At 42.6% G+C, this 17,864-nt stretch overlaps 1 long non-coding RNA gene across 1 annotated transcript in view; it reads left to right on the forward strand.

The window, feature by feature from the left end:
- The window catches only part of LOC309824608, a 239,512-nt gene extending 222,048 nt beyond the window's left edge, over nucleotides 1-17,464 (forward strand). Inside the window, exons 2-4 of the long non-coding RNA XR_014296949.1 lie at nucleotides 74-136; nucleotides 10,481-10,661; nucleotides 17,265-17,464. This is a non-coding gene — a long non-coding RNA (uncharacterized lncRNA). The remainder of the gene's footprint in view (nucleotides 1-73; nucleotides 137-10,480; nucleotides 10,662-17,264) is intronic.
- Nucleotides 17,465-17,864: the final 400 nt, after the last annotated feature.

A 17,864-nucleotide genomic window follows, 5' to 3' on the forward strand; every position in this document is an offset into this window, starting at 1 on the left:
GACACTTAAGATTTCTATTTATCCTTGACAAGTCAAGTTCTAAATTACTTTACCCTCTTCTTAAAATTTGCAGTTTAAAAAGATGGCAGAGAGAAGAGTTCCTGAGAAGACCAGATAGGACATTTGCATCTCAAAGGTACAGGCAAGTTCCTCCTGAGATGACTTTGTTTCCCCTTTGTTTAATATTTGCAAGCCTCTTAACATAAATAGGGGAGGTTTGAGGAGTGGTAAAAGGATTCCTGGGTTTTGGATTATTTTTGGAGCCACACCTCTGGCCCTATAAAGACTACATTTGTAAGACAAGGACAGTTTTGTTTTCTTTGTCAAAGAATTGGGTGGTTACCTCAATGATACTGAAGGACTGACATACCCATTCACCTAAGTTGGAAAGTTTTACTTTTCCTCATTTAGCTTAGGGGAGAAGGCCTCTTCCAAAATTCCTGTCAGGCTCTGAATATCAGCTATGGTCAGTTTAGTCAGACCAGTGGCCTCCTATTTTGATAATCTACTTACAAACATTTTTGAGGATCTTCCCTAGGTTTAAGAAATTTGTACCTTATATTTAGACACTGTGTAACCCTTTTTACTTAATAATCACCAGCTGGATATCTTTGGCTAAGCCCAGAACCTCGATATTCCACATTCCAGGGTCTACTATGGCTTCTATTTTAGCTTCAGATTTTATCTGTTCTTTTTTGCTTTTTGTTAGAACCATTTGGTGATGAGGGTGGTTCCCTTGCCCCTCGAGAAACAGAGTGACCCCTAACATAGTTAATAAATCACTTCCCACTAAAGGGATGGGACAGTCAGGCACAAACAGAAAGGCATGTAATAACAGCTGGCCGTTGATCTTGCACAAAAGGAGTTCCAGGGAAGTGTGCCTGTGTCTCTTCCCTGACAACCCAATTACATATTCCTTATGATTGCCAGAGTTTCCAGTCCTTTGGGTTAAGATCAAGAAGGTTGCACCAGTGTCTATAAGAAATTCTATCAAGTGGCCCGCCACATCAATGACCACCCAAGGCTCGACATTAGTTATGTAGTTGGTATCTCTAGGCAGAGCCACTTTCGGCTTTGGGCCCCTTCAGTCTTCTGATTGCAAAACCATCAATAGCCGAGGGGCCCCCTTCACTCTCTGGCATCTGGGGCATTCCCTCTTCCAATGCCCTGGCTGTATGCAAAGGGCACATCGATCACAATCCTCACTCCAGTGCCCTTTTTGTCCACACAGGGTATGCTGGCCTTGTATGGGTACCCATGGGCCTTGTGGTCTGCCAGGGCCAGATTGGTCCAGAAAAACCGGCTTCCCCTTTAGTGGTCTCTGAGTGGACAAAGCCACTGCAGTCATTTGGGCCTTTTTCATATTTCTCTGGGTGCGTTCAGTCTTTTTGGCCATATCCCTATTACTGAAAACCAAATAAGCCAATTGGGACAAAACAATCACTGGAGTCTGAGGACCAGCAGTTGCTTTCTGAATTTCACGCCTGATGTCTGGGGCAGACTGAGCTGTGAAATGCATAGTCAAAAGGACTTGTACCTAGCAGGAGGAGGGATCCACGTTTGTTCAGGATCCATGGCCCTGTAGGGTGGGTCAGTTAAAATGTCCTCTGTGTCCTTCCTAGAGTTATCCCTCTGAGCTATACACACCTTAAATTCCTTTTGGATTTCATTGCCTAGATGCAAGGCCATGAAAATTTGAATATACGGTACTTCACTTCATTTTAAATTTCCTAACTCATATTGTGGCCAAACCTGATTACATAACCTAATAAGTTTTTTCCTTTTAATTCCTGTTGTCCACATCTTTCCCAATCCCAGAGTATATGGCCCAGAGGGGTATTGGTTGGGATTGATGCAGCCTGACCCACTTCATACAAGCCTGAGGTGACGTCTCTAACTCCCAGGCTATCCAAAATTCCACTCTTAAGTCAAAATCCACTGCGCAATTTGGTCAGAAGATTTGCACTTATGATTTTAGACGCTATCCCTTCCAAGGTAGTCTCCCAGCCAGTGTTAGTTCCCAAAAAGTCGCAAAAAAAATGTCACAGAAGACATCCCCAACAGTGTTGACGATGAGCAGGAGTTGGTCTAGCTATCAGTTGGGAATAAAGGGTCAGCATTTGTAAGGGTCAGAGGGAGAGGAGTAAAAGCAATAAAGAGTACACCTTGGTGGTCACACAGGTCTTCTGGGGTTAACAGAAGAAAGAAAGAAATAGAGCAGGAATGAATAAGAACACAAGAATGTAGGAGAAAAACCTCAGAGTCAAGGAGAAGAGTATAGAGATGAACAATTCTGTCCTGGACCTGCTGTTGGATGTGCGTAAGTATACAGGGTTGACCTGCCAGTCAAAAATGAGCAGACAGCAGCAGAGCTTCCTCCCCAGTGTGCCTGGTTTGTGGCATCCCATGGGCCTCTGTAGGACCAAGACCTAACTCTCAAACATTTTCTTACCTTATCACTGTCCCTTCGTGGTCACCAGCTGAAATCATGCACCTCAGATTGAGACTTGAACCCACACGGCCGGGACTCAAACCCGGCCAAAACCCAGACTGGGATTCAAACCCACACTGCTGGGACTCGAACCCACGCTGTTGGGACTCGAACCCAGCCAAAACCCAGATTGGGACTTGAACCCACGCTGCCAGGACTCAAACCCAGCCAAAACCCACAGTCTTCCAACTGAGATCACACACCTGGTTTCAGGACTTAATGAAGCTCAGGTTCTTGATGTCTCATCGCAGAAAGAATTCAGTGAGAGGCAAAGTAATAGGTAAGAAGTGGATTTATTTAGAGAGAAACACACTCCACAGACAGAGGCCGGGCCATCTCAGAAGGTGAGAAAGGCCAAGTGTTTACATTTGAAATAATAAAATGAATCCCTCATTCCCAGTGAACGGCACTGCACCGTGAACTATTTGGTTTTAACTGGCTGGTCTCAGAGTTGGTGGTGTATCCAGTAGTTTCACCGTATACTTTGCACATGCAAAAAATGAAAATGCTCACCTTGGATTGGCTAACGCCAGTTGAGAACACTTTTTAAATTTCTATTCCAATGTGTTAACGTTGTTTTCAGCGGGTCCAACTTACATTTTGCCAGTTATTTAAAGGATTCATGTAGAAACCTGAGTTTTCAGGTGCCATATTACTATTTTTCTAATGTTTTATCATCCCTTATAGATTGGTATCCCAAGCAGCTAGAGCTAGAACAGGTTATAGCAGGCTGTAAGAAGTCTCAATGTTAATCTCTTCTAACAAACTCATGAAAGTTTGAATCCTTTCCTTAGATATGATCAGTAGGCTGAGCAACCTTAGCAGCTGTGGTGAGCAGTGAAGTGAAACACTGGCTGAGAGTTTGAACTTCTTGACATGTTATGTCTCTTCTAAACATTAGAGTCTGTGAGTTTACAACTTTGTATATGGATGACCCAGGACCAGGAAAAAGTGCCTCAGGGAAATTTCTGGGACTAGTTTAGTGTATGAAATCCAGTGATCATGTGATGAACAGGTGAGATAGAGATGAGCTAGGCAGCTCCACATTCATGGATGTTGAAATCTATTTGGTAAATATGTGGGTGATATTTATCACAGACAAAAGCAGGGAGAATGAATTCCCATGTAGTTGGTCTAGGAAGATTGTGCCCCGTAATTCTTCTCAAGACTTATCTTCATCCAGCCGTCATCTTCAGGCAGCTGCATCAACATCATCACCATCATCACCACCACCATCATTAGAATTGGCAATTTTTGAGACTTCTAATGTGCCAGCTTCTGCTTACACTTATACTTGTGATTTCTTTCCTTGATTTTTCAGTATCTGAGGATTTATCTTTATTTTGAGACCATATATGTATTTTTAAATGTTTATTTATATTTCTCAACATATATGTGTTGAAAGTGAGGAGAAGAATCAGTTAATTACAGCTCAGTTTGCCATGTTGATGGCAATCTCCCACAGAAATTCGTTTATCCATTCAACAATTATTTAGTAATTGCCTCCTATGTGGCGGGTACCACTTTACGTGTTAGGGATAAAAGGGACAAAGATCCTGGCCTTCATGAAGCTTAGATTCCTATAGAAATCTACTCAGCACTTACTATGTGCCAGGAGACTATTCCAGGCTTTACATCTATTAACTCATTGGATCATCACAGTCATCCTGTGAGAGAAGTGTCGTTATTGTATCCATTTTACAGATGAGGAAACTGAGACATACAAAGGTTAAGTCACTTGCCCAAGGTCATGCTGATAGTATAAGAGCTAGGCAGTGCAGATGCCATGTCCATGGCTTAACCACTATACCGTACAGCCTTTCTGTATGTGAATCTATGCCTAGAATATGGTGGGCTCTTGATATTTATTTGGTGAATGATGAAATGATTGAATGACCACACTGTACTATATCACCTGTAGTTTGTCTATCCTCTAGCAGATTCTGAGTTCTTTGAGGATAGGAACAATGTCTTCTTTTACTTTGTCTATAGTGCCAAAGACAGGGCCTGCATGGAGTACCTGCTCAGTAAAATATTGAACACTGGAATGAATGAACTGCCAGATGGTTCCTGGAATGACAATGATTCTCAACTTTAACATGCATAAGAGTAACCTGGGAGTCTGGCAAAATGGAGGTTGCAGGATTGCACCCTCAGGTCTTGGAATCTTCATTTTTAATGGGCCCCAGAGGTGGTCTGAGTACCTTCCTCTGACCACACTGTGTAGGGGCTGTCAGTGAATAACTGAGAGCCATGGAGCACCACAGTTGGTTGGTAGGTCACTGAAGTCTTGACAGTTTGGAAGCTTTGAAGCCTCATTTTAGAGAAAACCCTTGAAAACCAGCAAGGAGTGATTTACTCCCCAGGGAACCCAGGGAAATTGCCTTCGATACATAGTGACTCAGACCTGTGGAGTGTCAAGTCTAAGATTTGATGTTCCACAGATTGTCATAAAGAGATACATTCTGCCCATGTAACATTGCTGAGCAAGGCACCTACAGGTTTATCAGAACACATCCCAATTCTTGTCATAAGTGATGGTTTGAACAGCAATGTTGATATTTGGAAGTCTTGGTGTAGGCAACATCAGAGAACAGAAGTTTAAATCGTGGAAGGCTATTATATAATAAAATGAACCATGGGTAAAGAATCCTTTCTCTTAACTGGTCCCCATTGTTTTCATCTGCTAAATGAGGTTGAATTAAATGATCTCTGAAGGTCTTTCCATAATATTTGTAATAATATTTGTCATTTATTGCATGCCTACTGTGTGCCATGTGCTATTTTGGGACTTTACTTTTTTTTTTTTTTTTTTTCTGTACGCGGGCCTCTCACTGTTGTGGCCTCTCCCATTGCGGAGCACAGACTCCGGACGCGCAGGCTCAGCGGCCATGGCTCACGGGCCCAGCTGCTCCGCGGCGTGTGGGATCTTCCCGGACCGGGGTACGAACCGGTGTCGCCTGCCTCGGCAGGCGGACTCTTAACCACTGCGCCACCAGGGAAGCCCGGGACTTTACCTTTATTGTTTCTAGTAGCTAATTCTCAGACTAATGTAACAATATTGTCATTACGCTCCCAGAGAGATGTGTTATTTTTTAATCTAATATTTATTGATAGCTTCCTGTGTGCCAGGCATCAGGCTAGACACTGAGTACTTTGCCAGGCACTGAAGCATAAGGTGCCCAGTGTCACAAAGCTAGGAAGTAGTAGGGTGGGAATCCACCTCAGGTATGTTAAACTGAAGTCTAAGCTCTTTCTTGTTGCTCTCACACATTTCTTCTAAGACTCCATGTCTATAAAGTATGTGTGAGATCACTGACATTTTTTTCCTAATTCCTGTGCTATAGTGATTCCTGTAGGTACACATTAGAATCATCCACAACTCTACTTCAAACTGATTAGATAACTATCTCTAGGGGAGGAGAAAGGGAGGGGAGGGAAAAATCAATGTCTTGTTTTAACAATTCCCTAGGTGATTCAAATGTGCTTCCAGAATTGAACACCAAATATTATACATTCTAATTTTTAAAAAACACATTTATTTTTAATTGATGTAAAGTACACAACATAAAATTTACCATCTTAACCATTTTTAAGTGTACAGTTTAGTAGTGTTAAGTACATTCACATTGTTATGCAGCTAATCTCCAGAACTCTTTTAATCTTCCCAAACAGAAGCTCTGAACCCACTAAACGATAATTGCTCATTCCCCCGCCTAGCCCCTAGCAACCACCATTCTATTTTCTGTCTCTATTAATTTACCCATTCTAGGTACTTGATATAAGTGGATTACACTATTTGTCTTTTTGTGACTGATTTATTTCACTTAACCTAATGTCCTCAAGGTTCATCCGTGTTGTATCATGTGTCAGAACTTCCTTTTTAAGACTGGATAATACTCCATTGTATGTATATTCCACATTTTGTTTAGCTATTCATCCATCAATGGACATTTCCAACTTTTGGCTATTGTGAACAAATGCTACTATGAACACGGGTGTATAAATATCTGTTCAAAACCCTGATTTCAATTCTTTTGAATACATACCCAGAAGTGGAATTGCTGGATCATATGGTAATTCTATTTTTAATTTTTTGAGGAACTGCCACATTGTTTTCCACAGCGGCAGCACCATTTTACATTCCCAACAGTGCCCAAGGGCTCCAATTTCTCCACACCCTCATCAACACTTGTAAGTTTCTATTTTTTGATGGTAACCATCCTAAAGGGTATGAGGTGGTAGATTCTAGTTTTTAAATCCAATTATATTTATGTGGGAGAGGCTATCACTTAGTTTTAGTTTTAGTTATTTGTCTCTAAATCTTTAAATGATTTCACTTTCATTTTGCATTATTTTTCTTCCCACATTTGGAGAATCTCTCCAGATTCAGTATTGACCACTTTTCTCAGAACTACGGGAAGGGGTTGATGTTGAGGAGGTACTGGATGGGATCTCTGCTTTCTAGTTGCTTATGATATCTGGCTGGGAGCTTGCCTGTAGCCTTACTGGATTTTTGTCCTGGTTCAAGTCATACCTGCTCCTAACTGGTGGCTAATTTGTTCAAGTCCTTGAAAGATGGAGATAGCTAAATACACACTGTAGCCAAGTGAAGTGTGAGAAGCTATTCCATGTAGAATAAGTAGAGTGAATTGTGGAGCTCAGAATGGGTATAGTATTTTGGAAGGAAGACTGGTCTGATTAGAACTAAAATTCATGTCGGTAAAAGGTGGGAAATAATGTCAGATCAGTCAAAGCCAGATTTGGCAGGATCTTGAAAGTCAGGTGGCGCATTTGGAATTGTTGGGGCAGGTTGCAGGGCTGTCAATCAGGGCAGTGTACGACAGGCCATTAGCAGTGTCTGCATTGGTGGGATGGAGAGGAGGATGCTGTACCAGGTGAGTGGTCACATAGACAAGAGCATCATCAAGAATGCTAGACTAGAAAGGCAAATCTAAAAGTTATCTTCAAAGGAGAAATTGTAAGCTTTGACGATAGGTTGAGTATGAGAACTCTGAGAGGGAGAAGCAGCTTCTTTTAAAACTATGAACATTCTGGGGATGAAGTGTTATCTTTTCAAAGGAGATTGTAGTTGTGGGGAAAGAGCCCCAATATTGATATTAGGCTTATATTTGACTGCAAGAGACAGAAACCCCAAAATATCAATGACTTAAATAAGATGGGAGTTTATATTTCTGTCGCTAAAACAAAGTCCAGAAATGAGAAGACCACAATTCAAATAACTGGCCAGGGTTCCCATGGTCACATCAGCCTCCTTGTTGACAAAACCAGACTCATCCTCCTGCCTACCTTTGCTCCTTCTCCTCCTTTCACTTTCATTGACTGTTAAAATCCAGGCTTTATCCCATTTGATTCCCCACAATCAGCCATGAGTAAATGCCATTGTACATCTGCCATGTGTCTTTTTTTTTTTTTTTTTTTTTTTTTGCGATACGCGGGCCTCTCACTGTTGTGGCCTCTCCCGTTGTGGAGCACAGGCTCCGGACGCACAGGCTCAGCGGCCATGGCTCACGGGCCCAGCTGCTCCGCGGCGTGTGGGATCTTCCCGGACCGGGGCACAAACCGGTGTCCCCTGCCTCGGCAGGCGGACTCTCAACCACTGTGCCACCAGGGAAGCCCAGCCATGTGTCTTTGATCTCCGCTTTCATTCATCCTCTCCCACTTCAGCCCTGGCTTCAGCTCTCTCCTTTGGACCTTTACCACAACCTCCTCAAATTGTCTTCCAGTCTCTCCTCTAATCCATCCTTCTCATGGCTGCCAAGTTAGCCTTTCCAGAGCGCACATCACTCCTGACTCACAGCCCTTTGATGATCTCTGCTGTAGCTTCTAGAATAGTTAGAAATTTTCAGCTTGACATTCAAGGCTCCAGGTCAGTTAGCTAAAATCTTGCCTCCTAAAACAATGGCTTAATTTCATTTTAACATCCTCGTTTTAATCTCATCTAATTTTCAAAACACTTTAAGGGAGATGACTTTTAGGTAAATTTCTCTTTAAGAGAATTAATGATAAGGAGAAACCACTTTTGTTGAAGTGTTTTCACATTCAAGGCCAAATAACAAGCTGACTGCGCTCTACTTTTTTCAAATGTAGTCCAATTTTGTCTTATTAGATCAAGTCTATGTTCCTAGTTTACCAAAGATCTGTGAGTTTTTTGGATTCTCTTTTGGTCCCTGCAAGTCAGAATTAGGAAGTTAGATCTAAGAAGGGTGGGCCTGCCACCCAGAAACAGGCCTGGCTGAGGGGCTGGAGGAGCCTGAGAGCTCATGCTTTTGTGAAGTGTGCCCTGCCCCAGATGATGCTGGGAAAGAGATATGATTTTCCCCCTCTGTTCGGAGGAGGGAGCAAAGGATGGGCAATGGGAAGGGTATTTGTGTTTTAGGGCAGCATCTCTCTGGGCCTGACTTGAAATGGATGTCTCAGCTGTAATGCTTACTCTTATGTGACTGTGGCGTTTTGTCTTACATCTCTGGCCTCAGTTGCCTAATCCATGAAATGGAGACTAATCATAGGAATCCCCCCCCCCGCTTCCTTCTACTGTTGTTACCAAGTTCAAAGATGCTGGATTTGAAACACTTTCTAACTTTATCTAGGTTGTGGGAGTTTTAATACTTCCTCTGTTCATTTTCTATTGCTTCTGTTACAAGCTACCACCAAGTAGATGGTTTAAAACAACGGCAGTTTCTTCTCTCTCAGTTTGGGAGGCTAGCAGTACAAAATCAAGGTGTCAGCAGGCCCGTACGCTCTCCAAAGGCTCTTGAGAACTGTTCTCCCTTTCTTCTTCCTGGCTTCTGGCAGGTGCCAGAAATCTTTGGCATTCCTTGGCTGGTAGAAGGATCGCTCCAGTCTCTGCCTCTGTAGTCATATGCTGTTCTTCCTGTGTGTCTGTGTCTCTGTTTTCTCTTCTTTTACAGTATGATCTCATCTTAGCTAATTACATCTCTAAGGACCCTATTTCCAAATAAGGTCACATTCCGAGGTTCCAAGTGGACATGAATTTAAGGGGGGCAGTATTCAACATAGTACACCCCGTTACTGTCTGTTTTTAGAACAAAAATAGCACAGGCTAAGGGCTTAGCACAGCACTGCTAATAGAAAGTGCAATGAATGGGTGCCATTACTTCGGTTGGTGGTGTTGCACTATTTACCCTTCCTCCTTCGTGATCCCCCTCTCCCCGTCCCTACCTCAGCACCACACACTTGGGCTTTGATCTGCTAAGACTCCTCTCCCCAGGCATGAAATGATCAGGTAACAGTGAATCTAAAATTCTCTTCTATAGAGGAAAAATGTGTTTATTTTTGCAGGGAGAGAGTAAGAGGGGATGCTGGTAAGGTGCCTCATTAAAATAATCAGTGAATTGAAAATGGGAGGGGTATTAAGGATCAAGCTGGCCTAGGCAAAAATATTTTGGGCCCTCTAACAACTATACATCCCAACTAAACTCATGTTTAACAAACAGTTGAGCTGGCACCTTTGTGTATCTGTAGTCTGTGTAGTGAGGGTAGGAATGGTTTCAAAAGGGGCAGAAGGAGCCATCCAGGGGTATGGAAATTGACTCAAGGAGACATGGGAAGGAGGCAGCCCAAGGTGGATAGGTGGAAAGGACACAGATGCCCAGGGTCTAGTCCTGGCTCTGCCTCTGACTCCATGTCAGATTTTGGGCAGGTCACTTCTTCCTCTGTCTGGGTTGCAGTTTCCTCATCTGTAAAATAAGGGGGTAGGCCATGAGAGCTCTGGGAACACACACCTGTGAGGGGCTTGGAGAGGAGGAGGTGATAAAGAGAGCCACAAGAGAGCTCTGCTGTGGGGGTTAGGAGAAGTCACCTTCCTCTCATGCCACTTGTAAAAATTGGGCATTCACGGTAAGATGCTGCATGATATAGAAACTTCTCTCATTTATTTTTCTCATGTGATCTTCAGAACAACTCTGTGAGGTAGGTGTATTAGGTGTTTATATTCCTATTTTACAGATGGGGAAACAAGTTTGAAGCAGGGTGTCCTGACTACAAATGCAGTGTTGTTTCCAAGATGCCGCAATGGTGCCTCTTGGCTCAGTGCCAGCTCACTCCGGGAGTGAAGATGAGTTCCTGGGCTCCACGTCACCCAACACGATGCCACACGTCATGCATGCCCTGTGAATAGCTCTTGGTGGTAAGTGATTCAGACCTTGGGGTGGAAGGAGAAACTAATGAACAGGGCGCAGTTCAGCTAACACCTACTGCTGTGTGCCAGGCACTGCCCTTGGCTCTGTGGACTCAGGAGTGAACAAAACAGATATGGTCACTGTCCTCAAGAAGTTCAGGGTCTCTCAGGAAGACAGACACTCAACCAATAATTACCAAAATTTAATGGAACAAGTAGAAGCGTGAGATATGCTGTAGAGGAGAGATTCCTGGTGCTTTGGGTGGGAACACTGAATAGGTCCCCTGACTCTGGGTGCAGCCAGGGAAGGCTTCCCTTAGGAGGTGAGGCTGTGACTGAGACTTGTCAGAGGAAAGGAGGTGGGGCTGTTGCTGGCACTGAGGGTGGACCCAGAAGTTACAGGAAAGCTGGAAAGAAGACCAAAGCAAACTCTTTTACTTCTTTTGTTGTAACTCCAACTTCCCTAAAGGACACCTTGAAAAAAAGAGAAAATGGTTTCAGGAGCTGTTATTTTTTGCTACCTCACACTCAAAACTGGGCTCAGTGAAGTTTAATGTGAGACTTTTAATGCTCTGTGCATTAATTAATTACTCACCTCACAGTACATTAAATGTAAAATGCATTTAACGTAAAATCAAAGGCTCTAGTTCCTTGAATGGACTCCAGGCCTTTGTTTCTACTTGTGAGGCATGTCCACTTGCATTGGTCCTCAGAGATTTAGGGACTGGTCTTTTCCTCACCTTAGAAGCCAGAGGGTGTATCCAAGGGGTAAGAGCATGAGTGGACTTGAGTGTTGGGTGGATAAGCAGTAGCTTCGCTGCCATTCTTTCCCCTCTCTGCTAACACCCCTTCCTGGGCTTCTCACGCTGTGAAGTCCACTCCTGATCACTCCTTCTCCTTCTTGGTCAAGGCCAGCTCAGGAAATCATGGTGTAGACAGACACTAGAAACGTAATCTAAAAAATCTTACGTTGCCTAGGTTCTTTTCCTTATTAACTGTGTGGCCACAGTTTCCTCACCTGTAACATGGAGGTGATAATGCCTACTTCATAAGATTAGTCCTTTATGTTTTCCAGGTTTTGCATTCTATAGATGTAGCGACAAGACTAAGAAAATTAGGTGATTTGTGCAAAGTTATGCAGCTAGTAGCCACAATCAGGAATACAGCCCAGGTCTCCTATCTCTAAATCTAGTGCTCTTTCCACTAGCAAAACTTCAGCCATGGCTCATTAATGTGTCATGAATGTGTAGTCTTTGCTATGCTAAAATGTCGATCCCCTGGAGTGACCAGGTAAGGCCTAGGCTGGAGGAAAAAAAAATTCAGAAGCCCTGCACATAGGGCACTATAGTAAAAAAAAAAAAAACAAAAAACCTTCGGACTTGCTTGTTTTGCTGTTATGTGACATCGTTGGTCATAGCTTTAATTTTTTTGTTTTGTGCCAGTTCATTGGTTGGAAGCAGAATTTTCTATGAGAACGTTGCCCTAGGAGTGTCATGCTCTGCATGTTAAATGACACAGACTAGGTCTGTGGTATGCTCAGAACTCCCCTTCCCTTTGTGCCAGGCAGCTGAAGGTCACGTGCCCCTGATCTCAACTCTTGCCTCCTGAAGTTGCCGTGCAGTCACCACGCTGGCCATCCTAGTGTCAGATTCAGATTATAACATGGTCTCAAGGAGTCACTGCCATCTCTCTTATTTCCATGACCTCAATTCCAAATTCATCAGGAATAGCCGCTTGGCTTCCACTGTCCTTGCATGGACTCTGTTACATTTCATGGAAATGTATGGATGAGTGAGTCGCTATATTCTTATTTTTTCTCTTCACTGTTAATTCCCTTAAAAAAATAAAAGGGTAGGAGAAGTGTAAGCATTTTGAAAGAGACAGCTAATCAATACACATTATTCTCCAAACATTCTAGGAAATTCAAGGAAATTATAAAGTACCTCCTAAAGGCTCTTCAGTTATCTGTATGCCTGCCCTTCAGATAGAAAGTTTCCTCTTGGCACATAAAGAAGTCAAATTAGGCCCAGAAGAGACTATCCTTGTTGGAGCGTGAATGTCAAAGAAACGATCTTCAGCAAAATAGCTTTTTCTCTCAGCATGCCCGGGAGAGAACAATATCGTTGGTTATTGGTAATGCCTGTGCAAAGCACAGTGAGAGAGTTTTGGAGATCATCAGAACTGGTATTTGTATGAGATCAAAACGTCTTGATGAGGATTTTTACTTATTCTGCCCTTGGCGAAGACAGTTCACTTCAGAGTGTGCTAGGATTTGGGAGCTACAGAAGGGACAGGACCCAGCCTCTTACAAGACAGGTGAGAAGTGCCTTTATCGAGGTTTAGTGGTGCCTGCATGAAAACATCTCCTTCCTTAGGTATGTGGACAAACATATGTGACCCATCTCCTCTGCCAACTTCAGAGGACCTGGTAAGCCTCTGGAGTCAGGACGTTGTCTCTAGCCCAGAGGACAGCCCCCTTGAGGGATATTTACAAACATCTTCCTGGTGACCAGCTTTCATAGCTGAGAGATTTCAAGAGAATTAGAGGAAAGAAGCAGTCGCTAGGAACCAAACGCCAGAATTTCACAATCATTAATGAAGCTAAAGTTCACCTTTTCTCTGGGTGAATTCCATGATACCTGCTCAGGCTGGACCAATAGGCTGGAATCTTCTTTTTGGAGACCCTCCTAGGGCCTGAGAGGAGGCTACACTTCTCACAGCTTCCTGGGTGTCAGAGGTAGCAGCCACCAGAGGTCCCTGGAGTGGCCATCGTTGTCCAGGCTCAATGTCTCTGCTTATCAGCTCTAGAAATTCTATGGTATCTTTTCAGACTGCAGGAACTAACTCAGAGGTCCAACTCACCTACATCTGGGGGCTACTGCAGGAACGTTCCATTCAGTTTAAATGCATTAGGGAGGTAGCATTGTCTACAGTATTGTTCTATAGGAGAGGAAAAATTTTTCCTTTATCCTCTTAGGTTTTGTGGCTGGACCTGAGAATTAAACTTTCATAAGACAGGTTAACAAGAGAAAAGCATACAAATTTTATTTAATGTTTTTACATGTACATAGGAGCCTCCATAAGAAAAATTAAAACCCTAAGAAGCTCTTAGAACCAAGAGCTTATATACCCTTTTAAACAAGGAATGATAAATTTGTGGAAAAGTGACAAAACAAAGGAAAAGGCATTTAAGCTTCTAGGGGCAGTGAGTTGTGGAAAAGTGACTAGGAAATATATTGGGGAAACAAATGGAATATAAGGATTATTTTAATAGGTTTGTTTGTACAGATCCATTTTGGTGTCAACTCACCTGGTGATAAGAATGTTCTTTTCCTGGTGCAGGGAGGTCACCTTGCTTACAGGAAACTTTATAACCTGTTTTTAGGTCAAAAGGGGGAGGTCAGAGAACCCCTCCTGCATGTGCCTTCAGCTCAAAATAATCAATATGCCAAAGTGGCATATTTTGGGGTGGCATGTTCTCAGCCCCTTCAGTTCAAATACTAATTTTTCTATATTTTATCTGTAAGTTTGGGCAAGTTACTTAACTCCTGTGAGCTAGGACTTTCGTGCTCTTCAATCACTCCTTATTTCTCAGCTCCAGGCAGGATACCTTTTGGTTGATACATGGTTCTTTCTAAACTCGATTATACCATCGACCAAGCTGGATTAAGTATGCCCACAATTGAAAGGCAGCCCTGGTCTCCTGATGGTTTCAAGGATGTGTCACACAGCCTCTGAAAGCATCTACAATGTACTGATTTAATCGAAATGCTGGTGATACGGCAACAAATGAAAGAGACCAAATATCTGCCCCTGTGGGGCTTATATTCCAGTAGGGAGACAAACAATAAACAATAATATAATACAGTATGGTGTGGCATAATATAATACGGTATAATATAACATAATATAATATAAGTCAGTGCTAAGAAGAACAATAAGCAGCAGAAGAGATCAGGAGATTATTTCTCCAAGGAAATGATGTTTGTTGCAGAATCTTGGGTAAAGTGAAAAAAATGAAGCGTGAGCATCTGGGATAAAAATAATCCATGCAAGGGGAATGACAAGCACAAATTTTTCCCAAAGCAAGAGGGTATTGGTGGACTAGAGCACCAAAGTGGCTGGATTAACTGAGCAGACGGAAGGAAATGAAGTTGAGAGGTAGTGGGAAGCCAGATCAGCTCAGCTGGGGTCTTGTAGACCGTGGTTAAGACTTTGGCCCTTATTCTTAATGAGCTAGGAAAGGGTCTCTGTGATTGGCCTAACTTATATCTTTAAAGGGACACTCTGGTTGCTGCAGGAATAATAGACTGTAAAGGGGTAAGGGTGGAAAAGACCAGTGAAGACTGGCAGTGTTCCAGACCAAGGGTACTTGCGGGGTGGAGTAGGGTGGCCCTGGGGGAGGAGGCAAGAAGAGCTTGTATGAGTGATGTATTTCAAGACAGCAGTGACAGGACTGGGGGATGGATTGGACATGGACGGGGAAAAGTGAATGGAGTTGCTGTCTGCTGAGGTGCGAGGAACTAGTGAAGGAACAGGCTGGAGAGGTTAGAAATCAAGAGTCAAGCTCAAGATGGCCGTCAGACATCTGAATGTAGTCTCTGTGTGGCCTTTTGTATAATGGTGCTTAGAAAACTAATCGAAGGGCTTGCTTTCTCAAATCAGAGATGCAGCAAACATTCTCAGGCTTGTGATCACAGAACTGAAGCCTTGGGAAACACCCACAGAAGGCACTCTGAATATACATTCTTAGGACAGATGCAGCACGAGTGTGACCAAGGCTGGGGCAGCTGGAAGTTAGAGTGCATTGGTGATGAATAATATTTGAGCACAGAGAGATGTTCAACACTGTATTTGGATTTGAATTTCTCTTGTAAATAAAAAAGGAAAACTTGGATTCACATACTGTTTTATCATTTAAAAAGTGCTTTCAAATCCTTCATCATCCTATGAGATAGGATTGATTATCTTCATTTTGGAGATGAGGAAATGGAAGTTCAGAGTTGTTCAGAGATTTGCCCAAAGTCACACAACTAACAGGTAAGGGAATCCTCCAATTTAGGTTTTTCTCACCCCAAAATCATTTCCATTTTATTGTGTTGTTTCCATTTCATCATGGTTATTTTGGAGTAGTTACATATTGATTCTGCCAGTATAAAAAAACCAAATCATTTGTACCTAATAAGGCTATAAAATGTCCTCTTTGCCCCCTACTGACTGCAAATGACCCGTGTACTCAGGCCCCCACCCACCGTGTTCATCTTCAATCCAGGCTTCTCTGGCAGCTTCGCTTCCCTGGCAACCAAGTGGCTAATGAGCTTCACCCCAACTCCTGTCTCTCTTAACAAATTCCTTTTTATCAATGGCTCATTTGTGTTGAAAGAGGTTGTCATGCCAAGCAATATTTTGGGGAATATTTTACAACTCCTGTTGCTTAAATTCTGAGAGAAACTGCTTCAAAAAGGTCCAAACACTTTCCCCCACTGGATCATTTCAAAATGCAATTAGAATAGTTTTTCAATGAGCATTTCAGTAATTCCTGAAAAGTATCACTTAGTCATGATTGAGACCATAGCTGTGTCTACACGGTGCTAAACATCTGGATAAAAAATGAAAATGGAATGCACTGGGATGTTAATACTGGGTCAAAAGCCAGTTTTGATGTCCTCAGGCACTGAGGTTGCCCTCAGTGGTTGCCCTTGGGTCATCCAAACCCCCTTTGGATCTCATCTCAATCATGCCAGTGTGTGAGGGAGTGGGCAGAGCACTGGATTTGAAGAAAGAAGGTTGGGGTACCAGTCTTGACTTTGGTACTTCCTCGTATGTGACCTCACCAAGCCTCAGCTTCCTCATCTATGAAATGGACATGCTTATGCCTGCACAGCTTCCTAAGATGTTTGTAAAAAGTAAATAAAGCAAATTTGAACTAAGCAGACATCATATTGTATTTATCTTTGCATCTCCAGAGCTGAACACAGGAATGTAGTAGAGCCTGGATACATTTTTGTTGATTAATTTATGAATGAGTATAGTATAGGCAATTCTAGTGCTCTAGCACCTATTATTATGTAGCTCTATTTACATTCGCCAATTCCCTCTGGTACTTAAGCAAACTTACCCTCCCTAGAATATGAGGACACATAGCCCAGAAAAAATATTTACTAAAAGCATAAAATGTACTGTGCTAGATGTAAATAATGTTTTCCAGTTAGTCCAAGCGGTGAATAACCCCAGCTTTTGTTCTCTTTGGAGCACCTGTTTGTAATCCATGTCATAAATTTTTTCATGATTATTGCTTAGTAGTCAATGAGTTTCTTTGTTGGCACAGAATTTAAGATATTTCCCTAATAAGGACACCCAATGTTAAAGCAAAGAATTTCTATAGCTGTGCAGTTCAGAGAGTTACCTAGGAGATGAAAAGCTAATCTGTCTGGAATTTCTGCCCTTGAGACCAAAGATACTATAAATTTGCTCGGGAGGAAAATAATCATGGTAAGCATCTTAATTTCTTCCATCTCGTTTCCAAGCAGATGTCGCCGTGTTTTAGCCTGGAATTCATCATCTCTCTGATACATCAACATTGACATATTACATCTTCATCTCTTATTATAGAAAATGGAAATTAAACCAGAATGTGAACATGCTGAATGAATCGGACTCCCCAGAGATTTGGAGGAGAAGAAAACCTCCCACTCGCCTTTGACTTTTGGATTTCTTGTTTCCCTCATGTTTGGATTGCACTTTAAGAAGTCCATCTGGAAGTTCACTTTTTATATTTTGCAAATGCAAGTAGAGCTTATTATCAAAAGACAAACCCCTAAAGGAAGAAAAACAGTGGGCAGGGATTGGGGGGGCCAGAGAATCACCTAAAAAATCCAGTGACGGTATTTCAAGTTAAATTCCAGAGATTAAACTCCATTTATTGCTGGGCCTGACTTTGCCAGTCTGCTGGTTTGGATGAATGCGTGGATATGTTTAGCTGCTTGCTTCTACCTGTTAAGCTAGAAGATGAGTTTGGGTAGGTGTCAACACCTGCAAATGTCATCAACCCTTGCAATACCCCTGTAGCACTGAGTTATCAAAGTAGCACTGCCACAGTCTGCTTGAGCCTTCAGTCATCCCACAGTGGGCACCAGTACACTTCTTGCCTTTTTCTGCCCTCAGGAAAACATTCTTCGGATTTCAGGATCCTATTATATGTTGAGCGAATTG

This window comes from Grampus griseus, assembly GCF_964374135.1.
Source record: "Grampus griseus genome assembly, chromosome: 6".
NCBI classification, from domain to species: Eukaryota; Metazoa; Chordata; class Mammalia; order Artiodactyla; family Delphinidae; genus Grampus; species Grampus griseus.